The sequence below is a fragment of the Callithrix jacchus genome, chromosome 5, assembly GCF_049354715.1.
Source record: "Callithrix jacchus isolate 240 chromosome 5, calJac240_pri, whole genome shotgun sequence".
Classification (NCBI taxonomy): domain Eukaryota; kingdom Metazoa; phylum Chordata; class Mammalia; order Primates; family Cebidae; genus Callithrix; species Callithrix jacchus.
This window is the reverse complement of record NC_133506.1, coordinates 161,364,758-161,386,411: the sequence shown is the minus strand read 5'-3', so window position 1 is coordinate 161,386,411 and position 21,654 is coordinate 161,364,758. Positions and strand designations below refer to the sequence as shown.

Sequence of the window (21,654 nt, the reverse complement as noted above, 5' to 3'; positions counted from 1 at the left end):
TTTATTCAGATGAATAAGCGTTGTGCCACTTATTCAGTTGACCGCCACTAGAATAACTGTGGAAATAAATTCTTTAGGCAAAGAAAAACAATACTAGATAGAAATCTGGATCTTACATGAAGGAATAAAGAATACCTGAAATGGTAAATATGAGGGTAACAGAAGTTATTCTTCATTTTTCAATCCCTTTTAAGCAGTTAAGATATGACTGTTTAAACTAAAAATAACAATGAATTAGAAGGTTTAAGATAGACATAGATAAAATGTATGACAAAATAGGATAAAGAATGTGGCAGGGGAGATGGAGATGCAAAAAATACTGTCTTAGGTTTCTACATTAAACATGAAGTGATATTATTTGAAGAAAAACTATAGTTAAGTTAAAGTTATCTTGTAGACCCTAATGCAAACAGTAGAAAAATAAAACAGAAAAACACCTAATAGGTGAACAGTGGAATAAAAGCAATGCTATCCCCCTTTTTGCAGATAAGGAAGCTAAGTTCCTTTCTCAGGTACAGACCTGTTGTCTGACTTACAAAATTTAAAAACACTACAGCTATCAGATACTACTGTTTTGTTTTTCAAAACAAGAGTCATCATATAAAATGATTTTAGTATGTCTTAATATGTATTAAGATATTTGCTTCTTTATAGTTTCTGCCTTTTTTCTTTTTAATCCTCAATCCACCTCACTCCTGCATTCACAATACACCTGTTGTTCTTACTGCTACAGGGTTTCTCAGCCTCAGCACTACTGCCATTCTGGGGCAGGCAGGTCTTTGCTGTAGGAGGCTGTGTATTCACTGCAGGACATTTAGCAGCTTCCTCGGCCTCTACCCACTAGATGCCAGTAGTACTCACTGAGGTGCAGTAACCAAAACTGTCTCCAAATATGACCAAACATTCCAGTGGGGGGCAAAATGGCCACTGCTCTATTTTAGCACTTAAGACTACAGTGCCTTATGTAACAGTTAAATGTATACATGTCTATGCCCTGCACGGGACTGTAAGTAATAACATCATTCAACACACATATTCACCAAGCGTCTAAGTAACAGTGATTGGGATACAATAGCAAATTACATTCTAACGCCATGCCTTACTCATCTCTGCATTCCCCAAAGGCCTTACTCATAATAAGCAACTATTCATTTACTGAAATGAATAAGCTATAAGGTGAAGAAAAATTTCATCAATGACATGAATGTAGACAAGCATTTGGTGGCAAAAGCAACATCACCAAACAGAAAATAGGGCCACTTACCTAACCACTTTTTGCAAAATTAATCCAGGGATATCTGTTCTGTCAATTGTTTTCTCAAACAGTCATAGAGAAAAATTATTGATTTTCAACTGTATTCAGGTTGAGATCTACTTCTAAGGCATGTTTGAGCCCAACTACCCATTGGTACTGAAAGGAATAACATGGGTCTAACTGGCAATACTAGTGTGAATGGCTACTGACTTCAAAACTACCTATCCAGCAACAATAAACACAACTTCTAAAAACAACGAGAAACAAAAAATGAAAATCTTGAGATTGTGCTTTCAACATGAATATGCCGCCTAGAACATAAAGTAACGTTCTTAATCTTGAATGAAGCCCTATCACTAAGATTATTTTTAACAGAAAATATGTTCAGAATTTTAACCTAGGAACAATTTCTATCAGTGACATCAATGCCTCCATGACTCTAAGAGTATATTGCTGAAAAGGCATTTAAGTAGCTCGTACAAATATAAGGATCTACCCTAAGCTGCCAGTAGCAGAAATAAGTGAACAGATCTGCTTTGCAGATGGCACGGTCATAGGAAGCACCCTATAATCCCACACAGAACCTATTAACTCACAGGGTATATTACAGCATAAAAAAGAAGAGTGTGAAAAATAACTTTAAGGTTTCAAGCCTGAGGAACTGAAAGAAAAGTATAGCCTTTGCAAATTAGAAGGTAACTGGAAGGCAGTGTTTTATGTCAACATAATACTATACAAGGGGATGGGTACAGTGGCTCACACCTATAATCCCAGCACTTTAGGAGGCCAAAGCGGTTGCACTGCTTGAGCCCAGGAGTTTGAGACTAGCCTGGCCAACATGGCAAAACCCCATCTCTACAAGAAATATAAATATTAGCCAGGTGTGGTGGCATACACCTGGGGTCCCAGCTACTCAGGAAGCTCAGCTTGAGCCTGGGAGAGGGAGGTTGCAGTGAGCCAAGATTGTGCCACTGCACTCTAGCCTGGATGACAGAGCAAGACCATGTCTCAAAAAATATATATATATGTGGATAGATATATATCCCATAACTAAAAAGAGATTTACTTGGAGTCAGAGCTGGAGATGTTACTCTTAAGAATAATCCTCTAAGAATTCGAAACCTGATCTCAGAGACTATGAAGAACAGAAAGTCAAGAGAGCATCTATGGAGACAACCATGATAAAGGGTTCCCGGGCAGGTGTAAAAGGAAGCACAAATAAATCGCAGTCTGAAAGGCAGGTGAAGTAGAGATTGAGAAGAATTTAGTGTCACTGAAGTCGAGAAAAGGTTTTAAGCATGAGTGGTCGGCACTAAACTTCTAAACTCCTTGAGGGCAGAAATTCTTTCCTCTCTGAACATAACAGAAGCCCGTAACACAGTACCTGCCACACAGTATGCTCCTGACAAATACTAATACTGTACCCTTGCACTGCGCCTGCCGTGCGCCAGACACTGTTTAATTGCTTTATATACATGAATTCATAATTCTCACAGCAGAAGGTGCTATTATACCCATTCTACACACAGGGAAATTGGGTCATCAAGCATGTAAGTACTTTTCCCGAACTCCAGAGCTAGGAGAATCTGTGCTGTAGAGACCACTGGTTAGATCTGGTTAGAACATGACACAGCTGCGAGCAAGTTCAAGGCAGTGCTAGAGAAAAAACTCAGATTGCAGGAGGTTAGAGCACACTTGAGGTACCCACCAATTCCTCCCTGTCCACTCTCCTTTTGTTAAAGATATTGGCATGGCCAGTTTAAAACGTGTAGACAAACCTAAGTCTCTTCCTCATCCATTTTTCCCATTCCCCTCTTTCCCCACCCCCCAGCCAGCTAGGCTAGAAGTAGAAACGTGACCAATTGGATTCTCTCTCTAGAAACAGAATTGAGACTGGAGATGTTTGCTGAGACCCATGTTACACAGTCAGTGAGTCTAGTGTTGGCATCATGGCAAACGAAAGTCTCATGAAAACCAGTTTTGGGGAAGTGGGAACCAAGAGCTTTAAAGAGAAGGCCGATCTAAAAGAAACTGGAACAGACCTGCGGTGAGTAGCAGAGACATAAGACCATAAGTGCTTCCAGAGAAAAACTAGAAGAGTAACTGCATGAAGACGTTTTGGTTCCCAGAACACTGAACTGGAATCATGCAATGCACTTCTGCAGCACTGTATGACACATGCTTTTTTTAAAGTAGGCTAATTGAATTGGCTTTTTGTTCTTTGCAGTCAAAGGACCCTCAAACTATTACAGGAGATAAAAATAAACAAAAACACAGAGTAAGCAGCTACTATGTGCTTGACACTAACTTTCTGCAGTGGGTATGAAGAAAATGAGGGTCATTTAACAGACCTGACTCCCAAATCCAAACTCTTTACAATATACCTCATTTGCACTCAAGTAACATCCTCATCCAGGCCTCTACCCCACTTATTTTACTTCCCAAGAAACATTTTCAGGCTATTCTAAAAATGTTAACTTTTCTCCTCTTACGATGTCCAGTCTCTATACATTTCAAATGCCTTTACTCCAGACGGTTTTCCTTGTTGTTTTTGGAGACCGTCTCGCTCAGTCGCTCAGGTTGGAGTGCAGCGGCATGATCTCGGCTCACTGCAATTCCGTCTCCCAGGCTCAAGCAATTCTCATGCCTCAGCCTCTCGAGTAGCTGGGTTTAGGGTTTTGAGGTGTGCACCACTATATGTGGCTAATTTTTGTATTTTTTTAGTAGAGACCGGGTTTCTTCATGTTGGCCAGGCTGGTCTTGAACTCCTGGCCTCCTAAAGTGTTGGGATCACAAGCGTGAGCCACCACGCCTCGCACAGAGTGTCTTTTTAATAAACTTTTAAATTATTTATGAAGAGGAGAATCAAGACATTTGGATCTTTCCAGTCTGTTTTGAAATGGATGAAGCATTTTTCTTTCTCTTCCCCATATTACCAGCTTATTGACCCTTAACTCACGCCCAGGCTAAACTTAGATCTTTATTCATCTGTCCTCACCCTTCAATCCTTCCAAGTAGTTGATTAGTAAAAATGCAAACAAGACAGAAAAAAGAAAAACAGAATAAAAACAGTTACCCTATCAAAAGTTAGAATTACTTTTGAAAAACCAAATACACATGCTAAATGTTTGAAACCTTTGCCAAAAAGTTATGAAGACAAGCCAAAAACATTATTTTTCTATTTCTGAAAATTAGTTTGCTAAGATGGAAAGAGAAGAAATTTCTTCTAATCAACAGTGGTATCCTTTGCCAATTCACAATGAGAGATCTTCTGTCTTTCACATTTTTGTTAAGAACAGACAGACTTCTTCTACCTATTTATAACCGGCCATTTCTCTACAACGGCCTTTCGTATACTGTCCAAATTGGTTTGAGCTCCTTTTCCAGACAGTAAGTTCCTAAAATTAAAAAATTAAAAGTTCCTCATTTTTCCAGCCTCTAAAGGCAAAAGAGGACTTCTCTAGCTTCTAGACTTACCCTTGGATTTCAGGGGGCTACAGAAGGCTAGAGAATTTCTCATTGGGGTTCCATGTCTTAGGCAACTTACTATATCCTCAACAACTGCAAAGTATCACTGGCCTAGGGTACACTGCTGGGCTGTCTTCAATCTTATCCACAGTGCCATTATGCAGGCACATACACTAGTCACTAGGCCAGCGTGGGAGCCCACTTCTTCCCCGATTCCCTTACATTCTTTGACCTTTCATAAACTACTGGTACAGCTACAATTAATGGTGACATTCACTGTTCACCCCGGGTCACAATTTTGTCAGAAGAAACAACAACAACAAAATGAATAATCAAGGTACCATTTGAAAAAACTGTGTGTTTAAAAAAAAATCATTAAACTGGACTATTTTAACTGACACCAATCATGCTAGGCACTGGGCTGCCATTCTAAAATCATGACATAAAAATACTATCTTTGCATTACTGAGTACCCCATTTTTCTTAGTACTCTATGTTTTGAGTATTTTCAAACATAATGAAATCACAACATAACATTTCTAAAAAAGTGGGAAGAGCTAAGCAAAACAAGCATTTTGCAAGCCATTGAAAGCTGAAAAGAGAACAGCAATTAACTATGGTTTGTACTAAAGCTATTAGATACGTGTCTCAGCACTCTTTCTCAACATGAAACTCCGTAACATCTAAAGCTAAACCGCATCCAACTTTATATGGTTTTAGAAGACAGAGAAAGCGGAAAACAAATGTAAGCCGGTAATATGGGGAGGAGAAAAAAATGTTAGCTTTTACTGTCGTTGTCATTTATTTATTTTTTTTAATACTTCGGTTACATCTACGTATTTTTTTTTTCTTAATAAAGTGGCTTAGACGCCTGGATTAATAGCAGTACATCCAATCCATTCGGAGTACTTTGTGGCCAGCTGCTAAGTCATTAAAAGCCTAGGAGGGTATTTGACAGCGAATCCATATATCAATACTGTGAGGAGCCGTTTGACGCCTTCCGTTTCTGTCACAAGATCTGAGCAGCGCCTGCTTCCAGGGCTCCGGGGTTCTGACAGTGAAGGATGCTGTTCGGGGACAAAGTGTAACGTCGTCCTCCGGCTGCAAATGCTCCTGTGCGCACACCACGAACACACACTAAGCACGCGCACCACGCACACGTCTCTGAAGACCACCCCGGGGATGAAAAGAGCCTGTCACTAAAACGGGCGGCAGCTCCATCCCCACCGCAGGGACCCCAGGAAGACGCTTCTCCAGCCCGAGCACCACCCTCTACCACGGGCCCGGTGCCTTGGGCTTCCTCTCTCGGCCGCGCTCCTCCCGCCCTCCTCCCTCCGCCATGCGAAGGCGCAGCTCTCCCGCGGCCCCGAAGCCAGAAGGGGAACCACGGAAAGGCGGAGGGGTTGCGGCGACAGAGCCGGGCCCGCTCCATCCATGCTGGCAGCACACCCGCCGCCACCCCAGCTAAGCGCAGCCTTCGCTGCGGGCTAGTCGGCGCCCGGCTCACCTGGGGGCCGCAGCCTCCGCAGCTCACGGACATGTCACCGGCCGCAACGAGCCGAGAGCGAGCCGGGCGAGCAGGCTGGCCCCGTCCCGCGCCGGCCCCCAGCCCTCCCCCCTCCCAGCCCCGCGTCCCGCCCTGCCCACCCCTCGGCTTCCGCCGCCGCTGCCGCCGCCGCAGCCGCCGCAGCTCCGGCCCGCAACACCGCCTACTCTCCACGCCTCCCACTCACTCTCGCGAGAGGAAAACGCGCCTCTCGCGAGAAGAACCCCGCGGCGAGCCCGCGCAAAAGTGGGTGGGCGTTTAAAAAGGGAAAGAAGGAACAGGAAAAAAAGCCTCCCCACGTGCTCCGGAGCAGCTAGCGGAGCAGGCCCGCCGGTCACATGACCTAGAGGCGGCCTTTCCATTGGCCAGGACCTGCTCAGCCGTGGGAGCTTTAAATTCGAGGCTGACCTACGAACCTGCGGCGGACGTCTTGCGCGCTTCCTGGTCCGTTGCCTTGGAAACGGCTTAACCCTTTCCTCTGGCAAGTCCCCAGGCCTTGGCTTGCTCCGCAGGTTTGCTTTCAGGCTCTGTCTCTTTTCCGTCGACCCCTTGGTCTTGCCGCCTGGGGTTAGCTGGGCTCCTTCTTCGCCACAAGGCTAGTTTTGTTTTCTTCCGAAGCCCCAAGCCCTTCCCAAAGTGGCAGCCCCACCAGATCTGACTGCCCAAGGATGGGCCATCCTTTCTGATGGCTCCGCCCCTTCTCCCAGCATCTCCAGGGAGGACTACTCACAGCGCCCAGGGCCTCCGGTCCTATCCCAGCCAAGATTCTCAGGGCCCTAGTGCACCCAGTAGCACCAGGATTCTCAGGGCCCCTAGTGCTCACTCTGATGTCTTTACATGATACGGAAATCAGAAAGTAAAGCTTTAGTCACTGGGAAGCCTAGCCAGAGATGAAAAGCTATTATGCTGATTATTTTCACCTAAAATCTGAAGGGCCAGTCCAGTCAGATTGCCCTGTCTCCTCGAAAGCATTTTTCAAGAGTGCAAACACCTGGCAAGGAGAAAGACATTTTTGAGAGTGTCCTGATTATGAGTTAAGTTTGGCCCTGTTCGGAGGAGAGGGTCAGGGAAGAAAAGGGTGCATTCATTTGTTCTTCATTCAGCAGACACTGCTACACGCTGTCTATTAAGCAATGATGACGACAAATAGTGTAGCTTCTAGGGAACTTATCTGAAGGTGAAAAGAAGGGGAAAAAATCTGTTGGTTTTAAGCTGTATGCAAAGAAGTTACAAGAAGTGACCAGATGGTGATTGAGTGGCTAGTAAAGGGGCTGCCCTTTTGAAGAGGAGACCCTTTAGCAGGGATTTGAATAACAGTCATGCAAAAGTCAGCGTAGAGCATTCCAGGAAAAGGAAAGCACGAATTCAGAGGTCCTAAATAAGGACCTTTTCTAGTGCATTTGAGGGAAGAAGAAATGAGAAAGGAAACTTTCTTGATCCTGGAGTTGGAATCTGTAAGAGTTAAGAAAGAAGAAAGTAACACAAAAAGCCTCTTAACAAAGCCAGGTTTATCTTGGAGAATAAAACTGAGAGGGGCTTCTGGCTGACTTCGGTCAGGAGCGTTCTCTCTTACAGACTAAAGACATTCAATGATTTAGGGAGGGAGAGCTTATTGCAGGCATGGAATGTTTCTGGGTGGAAGAGAGTTTTATTGCCGGGGATGGAATGTCTGGTCCAAGGGGAGTTTATCTCAGGGCTGGCATATCTCTGGTCAGAGGGGAGGTTATCTTCGGGCTGGCATGTTTCTGGTAGAGAAGGGTTTATCTCTGGGTTGGAATGTTTCTGGTTGAAGGTGTCATTGTGGTTTATGGTCATGCTGATATTAGCCGTTAGGCTGTTTTTAGGGCTGGATTTAGGCGGTTTTTAATCAAGGGAAACTTAAAATGGCGGTACTTGTCCAAGATGGTGATGCTCCTGCTCTGTTAGAAACTAGCATGGGCCAGATCCCGTAAGGCTTTGTTAGCCAAGAAAGGGATTGAAAATTTATTCTAAACGCAATAGATGATATTAGAGGGTTTTTAATAGAGGAGAGACACCCAGAGTTTACTTTTTTTTAAATATATATTTTTTATTGTGTTTTAGGTTTTTAAAAAAATATCTCTTCCTTGAAAAGAATGGGTCTTAAAGAGGCCAAAGCAGAAGCACGGGAGATTCGGCGACACGTACCCCAGGTGGGAGACAGTCATGACATTTCATTTCCAATGATCACTTCTAAAATCCATTCGGTCAGAGTCCTGCTGCTGTTTCCGCCCTTGTTAAAACACATGGATTTCTCCTCATTACTAGGAGAAATAATTGGATACTTTTCTTTTGTTATCTGGGTGAAAACAAATGGCTGAAAAAAAAGCGCCCACCTATAATTTTTTTCCCCTCCATTACGCTACGCTGACAACCACCTCTTCTATTCTTAAAGTCAGTTCTAAGAAGAGGACAGAAAATCAAGTTCTGTGCAGATACTTATTCTTTAGTGTAGGATTTGAAAAGATACAGGTTGAAGGCTGGGAAATGAAAAGGATGTTTCACCAAAAGAAACGAATCAGGAGACAGGTTTCAATTCGAAGCTCTCTCATTAGTGATACAACCAAATCAAGGTTCCTTATCACCACTGAGTCTCAGCTTTCTCATACATAAAACAAAGCAATTTAACCACACCTGAAGTGGTTGAGCCTGAATTACACTTTAACATGCACACATCAGTAGGACGGAAGCTTAAATGAGAAATGAAATGATTTTTTATGAAAACCTAGCAGAGTCAGCAGCTCAACTCAAAGGAAATTGGACACACACACACCAGCTGAGGAACTCTGAAACTGGTTGTTACAGATACCAGGAATGCTTCCCTAAGAAACCTTGGCCTTCTCAGAGTGTGAAAACGGAAGCACTGCCACCTGCCCAACCTCGTATTCCATTTCTCTGAAGCTATTTTCAACCTATGTAGTATTAAATAAATAATGATTCACATGTTCCTAATCAGGGTTTAAGAACTAGATAGAAAATAAATTTTTTAAAAGGTCTGAGGCAATATCCTAAAGTTAAGCAAACTCCTTAATTTTAACTAAAGCAAGATTTCAAGAAACATAGAGCTGCTTTTTAAAAGGAAAAATGCCAAAAAGAGAAAAAGTACTATTTTTACAAACTAGGACCATTCTTTTAAAATGCTCATTGAGTACTTTTGAGTGTTCACGGCCCTCATAATGATTAACTGAAACAGCTGCTCGGTACTGCTAAGGTAGCTGAACTCAGGCTCAGCTCTCCCAATCGAACATGTATTAACAGAGCCCGAAATAAATCCTCCCATCTCACCCTAGCAAGACAGTCGTTGTGGTCTCTTGTGCTAGCTACAGTTTACAATACAGTTAATAGAAAGTGAAGGGAAAAAAATAGGATTGAGATCCGGTTCTGCTGTGACCCTGGTTCCTGGATTCTTTTTAAAATTGTATGACTTTAACAGTTTTATTGAGGCATAAGCCATATACCATACAATTTAATTCCTTTGGTAGATTTACAGTTGTGCAACCATCATCAAAATCTAATTTTAGAAGTTTTGTTCCTCCCTAAAAGAAACTTTGATACCCAGTAGCAATCTACTTTATGTCTCTAAAGACTAGCCTATTCTAGCCATTTCATATAAATGGAGTCATACAATATTTGATGTCTAACTTTGTTCATTTAGCGTGTGTTAAAGGATCATCCGTGTTGAAGTGTGGTTCTGTACTTCATTTTTCTATTGCCAAATAACGATTCCATTCCATGCATATAGCACAGTTTATTGAGCACCTTATCAGTTGACAGACATTTTGGTTGTTTCTACATTTTGGCTATTATGGATAATGCTGCTTAGGATATTCCTATACAAATTCTGTGTGAATGTTGCTGATTCTTTTTAATACTCTAAAAAAATCAGAGGTTCTATTTATGCTGTTGACAAAGTCCATATTCCTCCCGGCACCATTCCTTTGCTTCCAGGCTTTGTCTTTTTTGCCTGTTGGTTGAAGTATGTGCACTGTCCCAGAGGGTTGCCATTTCTACCCAGGCAAGTCACATCTGGCCATGCTGCTCCCCTGCTTACAACCTTTCACAGCTTCTCACGGTTTTCCTCATAATCTGCTTTTCTCCTTTGCTCTCGTATCATTCTCCCTTTCAGACTGTTCCCTTCTCAGTTCCTCAAAATCAGACCAGACCCTGCCTGCCTTATCACTTTCCACAGGCTGTTTCTTCAGGATCCAGTATTCTTTCTCTGTCCATCCCGGTTAGCCTCCGAATGCCCGAGAATCCTTCAGCTTTCAACTCTCCTGTCACTTCCTCAGGAACTCTTGTCCTATCTCCCCAGACTAAGTAAGTTCCCCTTTATTTAGGACTCCCTACTTTTTCTTCAACAGATTTGTCAACTTATAACAATTTTTTTTTTTTTTCGAGACAGAGTCTTGCTCTGTTGCCCAGGCTGGAGTGCAGTGATGTGATCTCGGCTCACTACAACCTCCGCCTCCCAGGTTCAAGCAATTCTTCTGCCTCAGCCTCCCAAGTAGCTGGGACTACAGGCGCACGTGCCACACCCAGCTAATTTTTCGTATTTTAGTAGAGACGGGATTTCATCATGTTGTCCAGGCTGGTCTCAAATACCTGAGTCAGGCAGTCTGCCAGCCTCGGCCTCCCAAAGTGCTGGGATTACAGGCGTGAGCCATCATGCCCAGCCCCCAACTTACAACAATTTTTATTTATGTAGTTACCTGATTAATGTCTGTCTCCCTCCTCCACTAAACTGTAGGATCCATGAACAAGGGCTGTTTCTGTTTTTGCTTAGGAGTTACCGGCACATAGTTTCAATAACTATTCAAAAAAGGAAAGGGAGGAAGGAGGGTGTCTTACCAGACTATTCTATGTTTTCTTTCATTTGTATTGCCAGGAGTCCTCAGTAAAGTCTTAATAAATGTTACAAGCCAGATCTCTGCTATGCTAAGGGCAATGAACGGCAAGGCATGTCCCGTGCTTGGGATGGTACAGCACGGGGAAAACAGGTGTCCCCTGTTCATGCTCCTCACGGAAATGGGCTGGGGAGAGGAGAGACCAGTGGCATACAAGGAGCCAGGACAGCAGGCTGGCAAGTCAGAGAACACAGTCTTTGTCTAAGAGCATGCGAGAGAGTGCCTGGGAACCCCTCATGTGTCTCATAGGGGCATTTTAGTGGATAATATTGGTGTCTCCTCCACTGTAATTTTGTAAGTTAATGGAAATTTTTTTTTTCCTTTTTAGACATACTGTAATAGAAACAAGACATTTGGGTTATAGGCATATGAAAGAATTATGACCCAGCAAGGTTGAATGATTTGTTCTATATCACATGGGGCACTAAATGGAATAGTTCAGACTAAAATTAGCTAGTTCAGTCTGATCCTACCTTTCAACAAAACTAAGCCTACTGCACAAAGGTAGCCTCTGCGCTTAATAATACCCTTGGTGACCTTCTGAGTACAAAGGCAGGCATCATCTTTCCCCAGGAGCTTTGGAGCTTTACTGTAGCAACCTTTGACGGCCAGGAGCAGATTCCATGTCGCTTCCTGTTTGAAAACTTGAGTCTCCCTTTGGCCCAGTTGCTGAATTCCTGCCTGAGTGATATTTCCTGCCTGAGTGATGGCCCAGCTGGTGGCTCACTTGTAAAAGTGAGATGCCAAGTCCTTTTCTACATAGTTCAGTTTTGGGATTTTGTTTTTTATTATTGTGAATTAATACACACATTATGTAGAACATTAGAAAAATACAAGAAAACAATGGAGCAGACCAGTTATTTGGTGGTTGCTTTACATATATTATTTAATTTATTATTATTTTTTGTTTGTTTGGAGACAGAGTCTCTGTCACCCAAACTGTAGTGCAATGATCATAGCCCAGTGTAGCCTTGAGCTCCTGGGCTCAAGTGATCCTCCCCACTTACCTCCAGAGTAGCTAGGACTACAGGTGCATGCTACTGCATCTGGCTATTTCTTATTTATTTGTTTTTTTGTGGAGACAGAGTCTTGCTGTGTTGCCCAGGCTGGTCTTGAACTCCTGGACTCAAGCCTCTCAAAGAGCTGGGATTATAGGCATGAGACACTGCATCTGGCCAAATTTATTAATACTTAATAAACTAATGTATTAATAAAACATTCTAAAAGGGGAGAAATGTGGAAATTATAGTTTCATCAGCCATTTAAATATGTAAAGTTACTTTTTAAGTTCAGGAGGTAAACTACCTCTTTCATGCCTTTGGTTTGAATCCCTGCATATTATATCACAATCTACTCTATAGTTTATAACATACACACTGTCAACCTTAATGAGATTCAGAAAATGTAATTCAGTATAGAGTTTATTTGAGCATAAAGCTTGAGGATGAGAACCTGGGAACAGCAATTCCAGATGAATGGGGTCAGCATTCCAAAGTGGAGAAGGTTTCACTTCTATAGGCTCAGAGAGAGAAATTTTAGCAGGATTATCACATTTTCCACAGGAGACGAGTGTGTTACAGCAATTTGATTGTTTATAGATTGCTACATTCTAAGGAAGATGACTTCATTACTCTGTGAGGAATAGTGATCAGAGAGGGTCTTATATCTGGTTTCTTTTGATCTTCCTCATTATTTATAGCAAAAAAAAAAAGAGTAAAAGTTGCAGCTCCATGCCGTGTGACTCAAGCTACAGAGCTATGTTCCTCTCAAGGCACAGAAAAATTTAAATTTCCAACAGCTTCAAATTTAAATGATTTAATTTCACAGCATTTACCCAATTCATTTGTAGCAAGTGTCTTTATAAGGATAGAGACACATCTTAACCACTGTTAAAATGATACCTAGTGATATTTTAATACCCAGTGGCACTCATTAAATGCTCAATTAATTCTAAAATCATAGAATCATAACTATACTAATTAGTGAATATAGTACAAATGATAATTCAGAAGTGCCACTCCAAATTAAGCACTTCCTGAACAGCAAAATCAATCTGAGTGCTATTATATTTTATACTCAAAGATAATGATCCTTCTGAGTTAAATCAGCCATAGTTACTGAATTATACTTCTAATATGTCAAAAACAGATGTACCTTCTTTTAAGAAAATGTAATATATAACTGTCTGAAGTTCAAAAACAAGTAATTATGCCTAAATGTAATTACTTGATAAAAGAGTTTCTTTAAATAGCATTGCCCAGCTGATTTAAAATGATTGCTATATAGTTAAATTAGAAGCACAAAGTGTTATAAAAAGCTTGTTACAGACATTACAAGTTCAAAGAAGCATGAATGTTATTAAGCATTTCAAAAGCATTTAGCATAAGTTTAAAAAAAAGTTTGATTTACCATATAAAATTTATATACAACTTAAAAAAAAGTCTTTTGCAATAAGTTAAATAGACTGCCTCTTCATGTGAGCCAGCAGCATACATGCTTACGCCTTTAAACTGATATTAGATCCTTCCCCTGGATTATATATCTAAAGGACAACACCAGCCTTTGGAATATTGTCCGAACTGTATGACAAGATAAAACAGATCCCAGAACAAGTCATTCCGGGGTCTGTCGTTCCTGTTGTGTAGCTGCTTTGCTGGAAAAATGAAACACTCATTCAAAATGTTGCTCAGAGCATCCTTACTCATTAGTTAGTTCACATAAAATTCAACAGATGGAGCTTTATGTGATTAGATCTTTAAAGAAGGTAATACTCATCCATATAAAACATGAATATTATTAATGCTTGCCTACATAAGGTCCCAAAGAAGGTAATACTCATCCATATAAAACATGAATATGATTAATGCTTGTCTACATAAGGTCCCAAAAGTCATTAAACACTGGGGTAAAAATCCAGGCACCCCCCGAATGCCTCCTAGCCTAGAATGTTGGAAATCCTTGCTCTATTTGCAGTTTAAGCCACGAAACTATGTTAGAGATATCTAGTCAGTCACTTTACCAGTTTTCTTTTTTTTTTTTGGATCGCCTAAAGTCATCTTTAACAGATGCCTTTCAATAAATCCCTATTTATTTTGAATTGCCTAAAGTCATCTTGAGCAGATGTGTTCCCCTGCCCCACAATGGATTTGTGAAATCAGCTAAGCCTCTGAAAGATAGACTAGCCAATCTTCATGAACATCAAAGTGGCCGACCATTTCTGATTTATTGGTATACTGGCCTGCAGCACTTCATGGTTAGTCTAATCTTCTTCATCGGAAGGATGCAGCTCCCAAAACACACGAATGCAGCTTTAGGCTACATGAATGCTGGTGTGATGCTCAAAACAGAAGAGGTGCTTACGGGACTCTAACCAGTCAGTATGTCCGCGTTGACCATAGTGAAATATGACCAGAGGTGAGGGGCCTAAGGAATACCTCATATGTGAAATTTAACTTGTTGGTATTTAACCTGAAGAAGGGGAGACTCGGAGGGATATAGTAAACTGAGGTTGAAACGCTAATGTGTGAGAACTGTGTGATGCTTCCTCTGCCCTTCCAGAGGGAAGAGAACACATTCTGTTTCAATATGAGTGGGAAAAGTAATTACCATTATCTTCAAATAAATGGGTTATCTTTACATACAATGGGTGACAAATTTCTTGGCAATTTGTAATTTATTTTAAAATACCCTTTGTAGAACCCAAATTTATAAACTTGTTATAAATTTATAATATGTTATACTCTGCTCTTTATCTCTAAAGTGATTCACAGTACAGTTCTTCCTGTTTGAGTGTGTTCTTTTTTTTTTTGAGACGGAGTTTCGCTCTCGTTACCCAGGCTGGAGTGCAATGGCGCGATCTCGGCTCACCGCAACCCCCGCCTCCTGGGTTCAGGCAATTCTCCTGCCTCAGCCTCCCGAGTAGCTGGGATTACAGGCCCACGCCACCATGCCCAGCTAATTTTTTGTATTTTTAGTAGAGACGGGGGTTTCACCATGTTGACCAGGATGGTCTCGATCTCTTGACCTCGTGATCCACCCGCCTCAGCCTCCCAAAGTTGAGTGTGTTCTTACCTCACCTTTGATTGTGCAGGTTACTGTCCTTATCAGTTGATGTAATAATCTACAGTGATTTTATCTTCAAACAGTATGCCTATCAGCTGACCGTAATGAGCATATTACGATTCCTACAGAGGTTTGTTTAACAGTATCATGGCCTGTAATCTTTCTGTCTTTCTTAGATGGTCAGTAGCTCTTCTGAAATTGCCATAGAAACTCCTGATAAAAGGAAGATCTGCAGTAAAATGAGGTCTGACAAAATATACACATTTTCATGGATGGTTTGAGAAAATGGCATTTCTTTTCTGAGAAGGAGAAGTCAACATTGCTAAGGTGATACTTGGGTTTTAGTGTCAAGCCCTGTGCTCTTCAAAGTTTAATATTAGTCTATATTTTTAGTAACTTTAAAAAAATTATCATGAAGCCTTCTTGCTCATTTTACTCGAAATGATCGAGATTTCTAAGAATTCTCAACTAAGTTCCAGGGAGGAATAAAGTCCTCATTGAAGTCCATTGAGATGTATGCTATCCTATCTGTATCTTAATCATTACTGCCTTTCCACATCAGCCCCCACTGAAGTACCCACATTTCTGCCTGGTCTCTAGCTACATGGTCAGCTCTGCCCTCTACTATAGCATCCCCTCATGAAGATATGACAGGACAATGCCATCCTACAAACACAGAACCGTCTCAACAGAAATGATGCGTGATTCTTAGATACCATGCAGAATCTATATTCAAGCCCCTTCTGCCAGGACTTGGCAAATGCTGCTTCTCCTTGTTCTCAGGAATCTAATTTACCACCTCCATTGGGGACTGGGTTTTGTAATACCATAGTATTCTCTCCTATGATCCAACTTGTACTGGACCTCTCATTTCTCACCCAGGAATGGCAGTAATAAGAGATCTAGCAAACCCCCTGCTTGCTGTCACACAGAAGTCTCTCACATGACTTACACATCATAGAAGATCGTCACAAATCTGGCCCTCTGTTCATTCTTTCACTTTGGCCAACAGAAGGTTCTACTTCCCTTGACTTATGACTTCTAACAATTCTAGGTCAAAAAATGAAAGTAATGGAGTACAATGATGTGCAAGATACACCCAAGAACAAAACCCTACTGGGAAAAGCCAAAGGTTTTCTGCGGCCCCTGCCAAACATTCAGTTCCCCTGGGCCGCCTTGATAATGGGTTTCCTCACTAAGCTCCCTCTTAGTAATGTAACACCACCTTCAGAGCTCTTCCAGGAACCAGTGGCTCACTTCAGCCTATGCCAGGGAACCCTCCGAGGGGTCCCTTGGATGGTAATATTGGTCCACGAAGCCGTGAGCAAAGTTGCTGTGGCCTGAGGACCCTTCTGTATTTCTATTCAGGGTGATTTTACATTCTGTTTTGACGGGTGCAATCACAGTTGTTGCCTGTTGTTAGCGCCTCTTTTATTGTTCAAAAATATCTCAGTTTAGAAAAGAAAGTATGTGGATACCCTGTTTATATCCCGCCTTACACAGAACCCCTTCTCTGCCTGTCAAAATGGACTTGACTTGTTCTGAGTTACGACCCCCAGACTGCTAGCTGAACAGAAATACTTAGCCAACCCCCAAAGCTATAATATATTTTCAATGTGGAGTCCTAATTAGGAAAAAGGTATCAGACTGGCAGGACCAAGGGAAAGCAAAAAGGCAGATAAGCTGTAAGTCTGCCTTTCATCATGGTCCAGGACGCAGCCTTCTTGCACATTTAACTCACAATCTTCCTGTGTGCAGCTATCACCAGACCCTTGGCTGAAAGAAAAATGCAAATTAGCTCACTGAAACCTTCGTGTTATCAGCACTGCACAAAGCCCTCCTCACACAGCAGAAGCACCATCCTATAAAATCTCCAGCAGGCCGTTGTCTCCTTGCAGTCAGCCCCTCTCTTGCTGGCCTGCCCATTACTTACTTAAAACATGCTTTCTTACTTTATCTAATAAATCTGCCTTTCTTTACTTAAAATTGTCTTGGTATATTAGTCAGTTTTCACACTGCTGATAAAGACATACCCAAGACTGGGAAGAAAAAGAGGTTTAATGGACTTTCAGTTCCACAGGCTGAGGAGACCTCACAATCACGGCGGAAGGCAAGGAGACACAAGTCACGTATTAGATGGATAGTGGCAAGCAAAGAGAGAACTTGTGCAGGGAAATTCTCATTTTTAAAACCATCGGATCTTGTGAGACTTACTACAATCATGTAAACCACACAGGAAAGACCTGCCCCCTTGATTCAAACATCTCCCACTGGGTCCCTCCGTCAACATGTGGGAATTACAGGAGCTACAAGATGACATTTGGGTGGGGACACAGAATCAACCCATATCACTTGGTAAATCCTTATTACTGCCCGCGCAACTTCGGCCTCAGATTGTTACTATCTGCAACATCCAGGGCCACCCTTCCCGTTACCAAGATAACTAATTGATCATTTCTTCTTCCTGTCAGCTAACTTGCTTATTTAAATGTCATCCACCCTTATCTCAGAACACAAAATGTGCATTAACGACATTTTCTAACCAGGGGACTTCTTGGACCTACTTGTGTTTGGCGCTGTAGAATATGTTGAAGAATTCTAAGCCACCAAGAATAACTGACAAGCTTTCTCAAAGATGTTAAGACCTTCAAATGATATGTCAACAGTGGTACCCAGGGACAACCTAAAGGAATGTTACTAGTCTCAGTGACATCTTGGCAATTTCTCTCCCTACAACTCTTAACAAATCTATATGTTACTGTCCTCATCATGACCTTCATGTTGGTAACACATAATTACAACTCCTAATGCTTTCAAATGCCGAGTGTATTTCATTAGTCCCTTCTTCATCCTGCCAGATTCACCCCTATTATTCTTCATACTTTATATTTGGGAATATGTAGTTTACATTACCTCAGACTTTTGAACCACTGGAAATAAATCCAATACTTTTAACAAATGGAATTCAATCAGCAAACACAGACTGAGAGCCTGCCACCTCATCTTTGCCTGCCATTGGGATCTTTGACCACTGCCCTACAAGGAAGGTGCAAAGACCCATAGTGCTGGGATTTCTACTGCCATTTGGTCCCTAGAAAACGCATTAGTCCAGTTGGAGCGGGGAGCATCAAAAATCTGACTCTCCTTGAGAATCCTTGATATCCCACGTATCCTTCATTTGTCATGAAGCATACGTGGGATAAATTTCCCTAGTCTCTGACTCTGGCCTTACACATTACTCCTGTCCCTTTGCTTCTTCATAACCAGCTTGACCAGTGTGCCCCTTGAAGGCAGGTAGCGATTGTGCCTTATCATTGACTCCCAAGGATCCGTCACAAAAATAATTGTTATCAATTAGTCAACAGGCACATTCCTACCGTTCCACAATATCTTTTAATTCTTTCTTTTTACATGGTTTCTTGAGGCTTGGCCTGAGGAATGGGGACAAAATAGCAGCGAAGGTCTGGCTCGGAGTCGGTAGCCTTGAAGACAATGGAGTGCTTAGGTTGGGAGTGGCTGGGTGTGGTGGCTCACACCTGTAATCCCAACACTTTGGGAGGCTGAGCCGGGTGGATCACGAGGTCAGGAGTTCGAGACCAGCCTGGGCAACATGGTGCAACCCCATATCTACTAAAAGTACAAAAAATTAATGGAGTATGGTGATGGACATCTGTATTCCCAGCTACTCAGGAGGCTGAGGCAGAGGCGGGAGAATTGCTTGAACTCGGGAGCGGGTGGTTGCAGTGAGCCGAGATTGTGCAATGGCACTCCAACCTGGAAGACAAGAGCAAGACTCCATCTCAAAAAAAAAAAGAGTCCAAGTCAATCATGAGCTGTGGTCTCTAATACGGAAATAAATAGAGGGGTGCCAGAAACAAGCAAGAAGCCAACCTAGCTTAGAACCAGAGGAAAATATTCAAATAGCAGGAGGGCCAAGCCCTTCAAGGCAGAACTATTCAGGTAACCTAAGACAAAAGAATTGCTAAGAGGTATTGCATTTTATAAGGCAAGTAGTTTGGGGACATGACTTCCTGTGTGCTCACTGAAAGAACTCAGGAAGCTACTATCTCCAAAAGAGAGGGTTATAGTTCCAAGAAATACTTTCTCTCTATGTCTGAGTGAGGAAACGTAATGAAAGACAGCTGTGTCCTAATACGTTTTCTATTTCAAGAGCCTGGATCTCCAGTGCTTAATTTGATCAGTCTGACACAGGTTAGGAAGGAAATAAGGAAGCTTAGCAAGTGCTAAAAGATGTAAGTTTTCATCTTGGCTTAGGTCCTCTATTCCATTCATCTACTAGATTCGAACAGGTTTTAGGCGAGAGAGATAGGTGGAAATTCAGTCTGCAGCTCAGAGTTCCACGTTCCAGAGACACTTCATCAATGCCCCAGGTGTCAAAGGATCCAACACCAAGTATAAGAAATGATCCAAAAAGCTAACAAAATATAGCATCAGAGAAACTAGCCTCAGGAGATATTTGGAAATCCAGCCTGACAATGGGCAGGCACTAAGAAAGTATATCAACAAATAAAATAGCTTCTAACCCTATGGGTGTGGGAGCAGGACACCACAGGGGACAGGGATGGCCAGGACAAGTACTCGGTATATATACTAGCGTTGCAGGATTTTTGCTCCTTAGTTCAGCTAAATCCAGATTCTTGTATCAAAACTAGGAAAAGTTAGGCATGCAGACACATGGAAGGGTGAGGGGAATGGAATTTATTGAGCAAAAAGGGAAAAAGAAAAAATTAACTCTCAGCAAAGTGAGGGGGTTCCTGCCAACAGGCTCCCATCTCATAGATTGAATACCAGGTCACCACACATAAGCTGAAGAGCCCAGGCTCCTCCCCCTTGCACAAGGCACAAACTTTTCAGTGGCTACACCCCATTCTCCCAGTGGCAGGTGAGCTGGAGATTCTCCAGGGATTTCCCCCCTTACCTGCCTCCTGCATCTATCAATACCATTGACCAGTACTCAGTCAACTCCTTAGTTACCAAGGACCTCAGGTTCAGTGAAAAGAGAGGACTCAAGCCTAATGAATTAGGAAACCATGTTTTCAGAAAGAGGGCATAAGATAAAAGCTAGGGGCAACACTAGGATATTTTGTGTACTCTAAAGAGGTTTTGAGCCTAGAATGTGGCTCACGTAGTTCTGCAGGGAGAAAATGAAGGCAGAAGGTAGGGACTAGGTAGGATATTGCTTTAAATTATAAAATATTTAAAATAAGTGGAAAATAGGCTGGGTATGGTGGCTCATGCTTGTAATCTCAGCACTTTGGGAGGCCAAGGCAGGTGGATCACCTGACGTCAGGAGTTCAAGAGCATCCTGGCCAACAGGGTGAAACCCTGTCTTTACTAAAAATATAAAACTTAGCTAGGCTTGGTGGCACACCTGTAATCCCAGCTACTTGGGAGGTTGAGGCAGGAGAATTGCTTGAATCAAGGAGACAGAGGCTGCAGTGAGTCAAGATCATGCCACTGCACTCCAGCCTGAGCCACAGAGACTCCATAATAAAGCAAATAAATAAATAAATAACAGCTCTTTTAAGAAGTAGAACATTCTGGAGACAGTTAAATCCCCTTTCTCAGAATCCCTTTTCTCTCCCATTTTCTTCATAGGAAACACCATCCTGAAATTGATGCATATCAGTACAATGAATGTTTTTATACTTTTACTACATGTGTATGAATCCATTAACAAGATATATTATTGTTTGAGTGTTTACAATTTTTACATAAATGGTATTATGTAGTATATAGTTTTGCAACCTGCTTATTTTTTCACTCAACATTGTTCTTGAGATTCATACTGATTGGTCATGTTGATTTCATTCACTCAGTTGTATTAATAAGTGAGTTTATTCTATTATTCAGGTCTCTCATATTCATTAATACAATCTTAAAATAAGCATTCTTTCACATACCTCTTTGTGCCTATATATATAAACTAGTGGCAGGATTGTTGAGTCACAAACCAGATGTATCTTCAACTTATTAGGTATTACAAAATAGGTCTTCAAGTAGTTGTACTGATTTAAATTCTCCACTTTAAACTTCATATGGAACCAAAAGAGAGCCCCCGTAACCAAGACAGTCCTAAGCAAAAAGAACAAAGCTGGAGGCATCACACTACCTGACTTCAAACTATACTACCAGGCTACAGTAATCGAAACAGCATGGTACTGTTACCAACACAGAGATATAGACCAATGGAACAGAACAGAGGCCTCAGAAGTAACGCCACACATCTACAACCATCTGATCTTTGACAAACCTGACAAAAACAAGCAATGGGAAAAGGATTCCCTGATTAATAAATAGTGTTGGGAGAACTGGCTAGCCATGTGCAGAAAGCTGAAACTGGACCCCTTCCTTACACCTCACACTAAAATTAACTACAG

At 41.9% G+C, this 21,654-nt stretch overlaps 1 protein-coding gene and 1 long non-coding RNA gene across 5 annotated transcripts in view; one reads left to right on the top strand and one right to left on the bottom strand.

Annotated features, from left to right (window-relative positions):
* AKAP11 (A-kinase anchoring protein 11) overlaps positions 1-6,973 on the bottom strand; it is a 53,614-nt gene extending 46,641 nt beyond the window's left edge. For 2 of the 4 annotated variants that reach the window (XM_008998188.5, XM_035303412.3), the window contains exon 1: positions 6,686-6,973. The gene's annotated coding sequence lies outside the window, so the exon portion shown is untranslated. Of the gene's footprint in view, positions 1-6,230; positions 6,463-6,685 lie in introns of those variants that run through there. The other 2 variants (XM_002749005.6, XM_008998189.5) reach the window with 1 other exon arrangement.
* Positions 6,675-21,654, top strand: part of LOC118154029 (uncharacterized) — a 44,105-nt gene continuing 29,125 nt past the window's right edge. The window contains exons 1-2 of the long non-coding RNA XR_008481826.2: positions 6,675-6,781; positions 8,352-8,440. This is a non-coding gene — a long non-coding RNA (uncharacterized LOC118154029). The remainder of the gene's footprint in view (positions 6,782-8,351; positions 8,441-21,654) is intronic.